The sequence below is a fragment of the Lemur catta genome, chromosome X (assembly GCF_020740605.2).
Source record: "Lemur catta isolate mLemCat1 chromosome X, mLemCat1.pri, whole genome shotgun sequence".
In the NCBI taxonomy this organism is placed as follows: domain Eukaryota; kingdom Metazoa; phylum Chordata; class Mammalia; order Primates; family Lemuridae; genus Lemur; species Lemur catta.
In genome coordinates this window covers 7079649-7088629 of record NC_059155.1, presented here as the reverse complement: position 1 = coordinate 7088629, position 8981 = coordinate 7079649, and positions in this window count along the sequence as shown.

The window sequence follows — 8981 nt, the reverse complement described above, 5'->3', positions numbered from 1 at the left end:
GCGGAGGACTCCGCGGCCACAGTGCTGTATGCAGTGGTGGCCCCCATGCTCAACCCCTTGGTTTACAGCCTGAGGGACAGGGACATGAAGGGAGCCCTAGGAGGCCTCCTCAGCTGGAGGAAGGTCTGCTCTCGGTGACGGCCACTCCTGCCTCCGAGCAAAGGTGCCTTGTCTTCTCCTCCTCCCCTTCCTGTGGGAGGGGCTGTCCCGAAGGTGGACCCGACAGGTGTCCAGCTCTGCCCCGCGCTCCTGCCGCCAGCACGTTCCTCGACTCATTTCGCCAACACTCCCCGAGTGACTCTCACGTGCCAGGCCCTGCAAGACAGCTGGTCGGCGTGGAGACCTCACCTCCCATTCTTTCTATGTCCTCCACGGTCCCTCTCGGACCCTGCCTGCCCCACGAACTGTCCCCACAAGCCCCCATCAGCGTGGGAGACTCATAGCCAGTAGCGGAGCACCTTATGGGCGCTGGCCAGTGTTTGGAGCAGTTGTGTGTCTCTGGTCACTCGCTGTCCTAACCGCCCTGTGGGTGAGATGCCACCATCACCCCATCTCCTAGATGTGGCAAGGGAGCCCCAGAGAAGGAAGGTGGCATCCCACCGTCTGCTCCTGGAGGAATTCTTTCTTGGACGGGACGGGACGGGAATGGTGGTCTGCCCTCTCCAAAGAAGGAAATATGCGACTGGGCGCTGCTGCCACTGGGTGGCGGCAGACGCTCGCGTTAGGACTTGAGCGCACCGTCGCCGGGCTCCTGAGCCGCGTGGCGACAAGCGCAGGCGCCCCGTGCAAACTCCTGTGCGCACCTCCGTGCGCCCTCGGGCTTTCCTGGCCGTAGACGGACTTGCTGCGCTCACAGAGAACATTCCCAGGTGAAGTGTGGCCGGTGGCTTCACCGCCACGTCCAGACCTATGCGTAGGGTAGGGATAACGGCGGTGTGGCCTTTCCGGGTGCCTTTCTCTCCAGGGACGGAGGGGACGGTGGCCCGCCCCACGCGCTCTCGTGCACGACAGCCCTGACGGCCTCCTGGTGCCAGGCGGGGTCTGGGTCCCGTCCCTTGGATCTGGGCGCGCGTGGGACCGCTGCCACCCGTGGAGTACTGTGGGAGTGGCGCCGTGTGACCTCGGAGCTCGGTCGCCAACGGCGAACGCCGGTGCGGCTTCTGGAGTGTTCCCCGAAATACGCTCTCTGGCTACCCTGAGCTGCCTGGAAGAAGGGGGACGGGCCGGGGCCGGCGGGCTGCGAGGAAGCCACGCTGCGTGGAGGGGACACGCGGGGCTGCGCCGGTCCCCTGGGCCCAGCCTTGCGGCCCTTCAGGCCAGACGACGGCCGGCGAGCGAGGAGGGAACGAGCCCTCGGCAGGTTCCAGCCCCCACCTGCTGGAGCCTTCCCCGCCGAGGCCGTAGACCATGCTGGGGAGAGACCGCACGTCCCCACTCGTGCCTGAGTTCCTGGCCCGCTGAGCCTGCGCGCGCGACCAAACGGTGGTCTGATTAACATACGACGGTGTCGCATCTACCCAAAAGAACAAAGGACAATCTATAAAAAAGACACCTGCACTCCAGTGTTTATAGCAGCACAATTCACAATTGCAAAGATGTGGAAACAACCCAAGTGCCCATCCATACATGAGTGGGTTAATAAGATGTGGTATATGTATACCACGGAGTACTACTCAGCTACAAGAAACAATGGTGATCTAGCACCTCTTGTATTTCCCTGGATAGAGCTGGAACCCATTCTGCTAAGTGAAGTATCCCAAGATTGGAAGAACAAGCACCACGTGGACTCACCATCAAATTGGTTTTAACTGATGAACACCTAAGTGCACATATAGGAATAACGTTCATCGGGCACCCGGCAGATGGCAGGGGGCAGGAGGGGATGGGTGTATACATACATGAGTACGGTGCGCACCGTCTGGGGGATGGACACGCTTGAAGCTCTGACTTGGGGTGGGGGGCAAGGGCAATATACGTAACGTAAACATTTGTACCCCCACAATATGCTGTAATAAAAAAAAAGATACAACGGTGTCACAAAAACAGACAAGGTTAGCACAGAGAGAGGGGATGGAGACTAAGTCTTTAAAAGGCAAAACAGGTGGGGTGCGGTGGCTCACACCTGTAGTCCTAGCACTCTGGGAGGCCGAGGAGGGAGGATCCCTTGAGCTCAGGAGTTTCAGACCAGCCTGAGCAAGAACGAGACCCTGTCTCTACTAAAAATAGAAAGAAATTAGCTGGACAGCTAAAAATATATATAGAAAAAATTAGCCGGGCATGGTGGTGCATGCCTGTAGTCCCAGCTACTCGGGAGGCTGAGGCAGTGGGATTGCTTGAGCCCAGGAGTCTGAGGTTGCTGTGAGCTAGGCTGATGCCACGGCACTCTAGCCTGGGCAACAGAGTGAGACTTTGTCTCAAAAAAAAAAAAAAAAGAAAAAGAAAAAAAAGAAAAAAGATAAGTGTTAGTGAAGATGTGTAGAAAAGGCAACCGGTGTTCACTGTTGGTGGGAGTGTAAAGTAGTACAGCCGTTATAGAAAACAGTATGGAGGTTCCTCAAAAAATTAAAAATACAACTACCATATGATCCAGGAATCTCTCTTCTGGGTAAATATCGAAAGGAAATGAAATCAGTATGTCTAAGAGACATCTGTACTCCCATGTTTACTGCAGCACTGTTCACAATAGCCAAGATATGGAATCAGCATAAGTGTCCATCAGTGGATGAATGGATAAGGAAAATGTGGTAAATACATGCAATGGAATAACATTCAGCCTCTAAAAAGAAGGAAATCCTGCCATTTACAGCAACATGGATGAACCTGGGGGACATTGTGTTGAGTGAAATAAGCCAGGCACAGAAAGACAAATATCACATGATCTAACTTATACATGGAATCTAAAATAGTTGAACTCATAGAAGCAGCAGAGAATGGAATGGTGGTTGCCATCGGCTGGGGGTGGGGGGAATTGGAGAGATGCTGGTCAAAGGACACAAAAGTTCAGTTAATCAAGAGGAATAAATTCAGGAGATCTGTTGCACATCATGGTGATATAGTTAATATACTGTATACTTGAAAATTTCTCAGACAGTAGATTTTAAATGTTCTCACCAAAAAAAATATGTATATGAGGTAATGACTATGTTAATTTGATGGATTTGGTCATTCCACAATATATTTCAAAATACCATGCTGTTGGCCGGGCACGGCAGCTCACGCCTGTAATCCTAGCACTCTGGGAGGCCGAGGCGGGCGGATCGTTTGAGCTCAGGAGTTTGAGGCCAGCCTGAGCAAGAGCGAGACCCTGTCTCTACTAAAAAATTAGAAAAAAATTATATGGACACCTAAAAATATATAGAAAAATTATCCAGGCATGGTGGCGCATGCCTGTAGTCCCAGCTACTCGGGAGGTTGAGGCAGGAGGATCGCTTGAGCCCAGGAGTTTGAGGTTGCTGTGAGCTATGATCATGCCACTGCACCCTAGCCCAGTTGACAGAGTGAGACTCTGTCTCAAAAAAACAAAAAACAAAACAAAAAAAACCCTTCATTTTTGGGATCAGTTGGTATAGAATTCTGGGTCAACAGCTAATTTCTTTTAGTACATTGAAGATATGATGTTACTGTCTATTTTCTTCCATTATTGGTGCTGAAAAGTAAGCTGTTAGTTACTTCTTTGATGATAATCTTGGTTTAGTTTCTCTGGCTCCTTTTAATGTTGTCTCTTTGTCTTTGATGTTTTAGAGTTTTAATATATTGTGTTTAGGCATGGGTTTCTTTTTATTTATCATGTTTGGAATGTATTTGGCTTCTTGAATTCATGCATTGTCTTTCATTGGCTTTGGAATTTTCTCAGCCATCATTCATATCAAATATTGCTTCTTTTCCATTCTCTCTCCTCTCCTGGGAATCCAGTTATTATTTTATTCTGTGTCTCTTAATCTGTCTTTAATTTTCTATATTTCTATCTCTTTATGCCACATTCTAGATAATTTGTTCAGTGATATCATCCAGTTACTAATTATTTCTCCAGTTGTTTCTATTCCACTGATAAACCCAACTACTGAGATTTTTATTTTAACTTTTACAAAGTCATCAGCTTCTGCTGCATCACAAATAACACCAAAAGTTAGCTGCTTAGAACAACAACCATTAATTTACCATGATTCTGTGGATCATCACTTTGGGCTGGCCTCTCTCACTAGCAACAAGGGAGATTTCCCCATTTTCCTCTTGGCTACAGTGCGGCTACAAATCTGGGATTTTTTTCATTACTTTTCTTTTTTAACTACACTTAGGCTCCTTCTTTTTTGCTTAACTTTTCCACCCTTTTCCCCTCCTTCCTGTCTGTGCTGCTGCTTTTATTTATCTCTCCCACTAAAATTGTTTTTCATCTGGCGTGTATTTAATCGGTTCTGTTCTGTCCACTTTATGCCCCAGCCCCACCTGCAGTGTGTGCCCTGCCGCTGCCCAATCCATTTCACTGACCCAAGGCTCTTTGTCTCCCCTTCTTGGATCTGCTGCGTTTCTTTGTGGAAGCAGCCAGTGTGGGTGTGCAGTCCTCCAAGACTGCGGCGAAGGAAGAAGAACTTTTCAACCCCGCTTGTTTGTTGGAATGGTACCAGGTACTGGTTTTGAAGAACTTGTCTACAACCAGGGATTGATTTTAAAGAGAACGTTTTTTATTTTAACTTTTTTTAAGCAGCACATTTGGTTTTTTGCCCCCTCCCCACAGATCCCATCTCAAATCATTCTGTTACCACCATTCTGGCAGTCAAGGACAGCTTAAACACCTTCCTCTGCCTTGTTTCTCTTTTGTTGTCTATGTCTTGCATCAGTATTAATGCTTTTTGCATACTTTGCATCTATATTGAAAATGTAAACTTTGTCAACCTATGGACGTGCCCATGTATGAAGGAGATGGGTGGGTTGAAAAGGGTTATCAAAGGAAGTGATACGGCCCGCAATGGGGAAATTGAGGTGGGAAATAACATTGCCAAGACAATGTGCTACTAGAAATCATGGTGTAAAGGCTTACTCTTTTTTTTGTAAAGAAAAATTATTACAGTGTATTTTGTGAGGCAGGTTTACAACATTACGAGTCTATGAGTCTTGATTAAGAAGGAAAGAGAAAAAAACACCTATACCCAGATATTTTAAAAAGATCGTCATCTTAGGAGTTCATTTAAACCATAGGAACTTTTCACTTACGTTAGCTGAACCAGTCAGTAATTAGGCAACACTACAAGGTGAATAGGCCTTATCGTTTGTTGCTGGTTTATGACCTTAATAAAGTGTAATTATGTATTACTAGCAGAGTGTTTTAAACTGTGATTATTGTATAAAAAAATCTTGATAACCAGAAGCACATGAAATTTGCAGCTTTCTACCCTGTCCATTTTTTTTAAACTGCAGTCATCTTGGACCTTTTAAACATCAATTTTAAACTCAACCAAACTATGATAAGCGGAATGGTTACTGTTTATACTGTGGTATGCTTTCTTTTTTTTTTTTTTTTTTTTTTTTGAGACAGAGTCTCACTCTGTTGCCAGGGCTAGAGTGCCGTGGTGTCAGCCTAGCTCACAGCAACCTCAGACTCCTGGGCTCAAGTGATCCTCCTGCCTCAGCCTCCCGAGTAGCTGGGACTACAGGCATGTGCCACCATGATGGGCTAATTTTTTTCTATATATATTTTTAGCTGTCCAGATAATTTCTTTCTCTTTTTAGTAAAGACAGGGGTCTTGTTCTTGCTCAGGCTGGTCTTGAATTCCTGACCTTGAGGGATCCTCCCGCCTCGGCCTCCCAGAGTGCTAGGATTACAGGCGTGAGCCACTGCGCCCGGCCTGTGGTATGCTTTTGATTACAGCAGACAGGGCATTCTTTTCCAGTTGTCTTTGAGAGTAAAGAAAAAAATCTTCAGATGCAGTAGTTTTGTGTACCATTTTGTCTATCATGTTTTGTAAGTACTGGAGAAGCTTCATGTTAGGTCCAGAGCAAAGAGGGAGACACGGAAAGCCTCATGTGTAGCAAAATGCTGTTTATTTGAGCATCTGGGCGCAGACGGATGGAGGCCTAAAGAGCGTCCACGCTGAGGGAGGGGAGAGCCTTGGGTTTTATAGAGGGTTTTCCCGGGAGGAGTGAGCAACTGGGACAGAACAGCCACTGTAATGAATTCTTTTCAAACAACAGAGAGGGATAAGCATCGCCCTTATCAGGAGGGTTAAGGAAAGTAAGTTCCCCTCTCGCATTCCATTCCTTTATCTCCCAGGGGTCTGGCAAAGGCTCCTGCCTAATACATCCCTAGGAAGGGGAGAGCGGTGGGTTTTATAGGAGGTTCGGATGAAAGTTTGGAGAGGGTGAATTCTTTAAGCCTAACACTGTGAGCACACTAAAAGCGAAAAATAAATGTGAATAAAATGTAAAAAAAAATTGAGGATGGCCTCAACTGGGTAGTTTTGGTCTAAGCTGGGCCTGTGCATGACTCTGCAGTCAGCTGCTGATCACTCAGGCAACTATGCTTCTGGGGTCGGATGGCTATTGGTCAGGGGAAGAGGAATGACTGGCCCACACGGTCTCCCATCCTCCAGCAGGCAAGCCCAGGCTTGTTCACATAGTGGCTCCATAGGGTTCCAAGAGAGCACAGAAATGTGCAAGGCCTCCTTGCATGTCATTTCTGCCACATCCTATTCAAATCAAGGCAAAGCCAGCTCATATTCAAGAGGTAGGGACACCAACTCTTGTCAGGAAGACCTGCACAGTCACATTGCACAGAGCCACGGATACAAAGAAGAGTAGGGGCCGGGTACAGTGGCTCATGCCTATAATCCTAGCACTCTGGGAGGCCGAGGCGGGAGGATCGCTTGAGCTCAGGAGTTCGAGACTAGCCTGAGCAACAGTGAGACCCTGTCTCTACTAAAAATAGAAAAAATTAGCCTGGCATGGTGGTGGCGCCTATAGTCCCAGGTACCTGGGAGGCTGAGGCAGGAGGATCGCTTGAGCCTTGGAGTCTGAGGTTGCTGTGAGCTAAGCTGACACCAGAGGGAATAACAGCGGCCACTTTACTTAAGATAAATAATACCTTTGTTTTTTAACTTATCACAATATAGAAGAGAGTAACATATACATTACTCATATCTCTTTTTGAACTTCAGTCAATAACACCAACAAAAGGTATAAAGTAATATTAATTTAAAATTCTCAAACAAGTATGCAAGTAAAATCTTAGCAAACAGAAATCAACACCATAACACATCAGATGAGTGTCTCTCTCTACATATACGGGATTTACACAAGACAAAGCAAAGAAGTCAGATAAAATAAAATAAAAATCACTGAAAAACTTATCACAAGTTATAAAAACAGGGTTTCTCTATCTTGGAACTACTGGCTTTTTTTTAAACTAAAGTAAAATTCCCACAGCATAAAATCAACCATTTAAAAAGTATATGATTCAGTGACATTTACAGTGTCGTGCTAAAAACCTCTATCTAGTTCCAAAACATTTTCATCACCCTAAAAAGCCATCCCATACACATTAATCAGTCAATCTCCATTGCCCCCTCCCCACAGCCCCTGGCAACCACTAATCTACTTTCTGTCTCTATGGATTTACCTACTGTGGATATTTCAAATAAATGGAATCATAGAATATGTGATGCTTTATGTCTGGCTTCCTTCACTAAGCATGATGTTTTCAAGGTTCATCCATGTTGTAACATGCATCCGTGTTTCATTCCTTTTTATGGCTGAATAATATTATAGTCTATTGTATGGATAGACCACATTTTGTTTTCCATTCATCAGTTGATGGACATTTGGGTTTTTTCCACCCTTTGGTGGTGAATACTGCTGCTATGAACATTTGTGCACAAGGTTTTTTTTTTGTTTGTTTGTTTGTTTTTTGAGCACCTATATTCAATCCTCGTTGTTGTATACATAGGAATGGAATTGCTGGGTCATATGGTGATTTGATGTCCAACTTTTTGAGGAACTGCAAAACTGTTTTCTTTTTCTTTTCTTTTCTTTTTTTTTTTTTTTGAGACAGACTCTCGCTCTGTTGCCCAGGCTAGAGTGAGTGCCGTGGCGTCAGCCTAGCTCACAGCAACCTCAAACTCCTGGGCTCAAGCAATCCTACTGCCTCAGCCTCCTGAGTAGCTGGGACTACAGGCATGCACCACCATGCCTGGCTAATTTCTTATATATATATATATATATATATATATATATATATATATATATATATATATATATATATATATATATATATATATATATATTTTAGTTGTCCAGCTAATTTCTTTCTTCTTTTTTTCTTTTTTTAGTAGAGACGGGGTCTCGCTCTTGCTCAGGCTGGTCTCGGACTCCTGAGCTCAAATGATCCTCCCACCTCGGCCTCCCAGAGTGCTAGGATTACAGGCGTGAGCCACCATGCCCGGCCTGCAAAACTGTTTTCTACAACAGCTGCACCATTTTACATTCCTGCCAGCAATGTATGAAGGTTCCAATTTCTCCATACCTTACATTTATTATTTTCAGGTTTTTTTTATTGATAGTCATTCTAGTGAGTGTGAAGTGGTACCTCAGTGTGGTTTTCATTTGCATTTCCCCAATGACAAAGGACATCAAGCATCTTTTCATGTGCTTGTTGGCCATTTGTATATCTTCTTTGGGGAAATCTCTATTCAAGTTCTTTACCTGTTTTTTAATTGTCTTTTGTAGCTGAGTTGTGAGATTACATGTATATATATATTGTGTGTGTGTGTGTGTGTGTGTGTGTGTGTGTGTGTGTGTGTGTAACTCTCTTGACAGTGTCATTTGGTGCACAAAAGTTTTTAATTTTGATGAAGTTCACTTCATCTATTTGTTTCTTATTGCTCATGCTTTTGGTGTCCTAGCTAAGAAATGATTGCCAAATTCAAGGTCATGAAGATTTACCCCTATGTTTTCTTGAAATAATTTTATAGTTTCAGCCTTATATTTAGGTA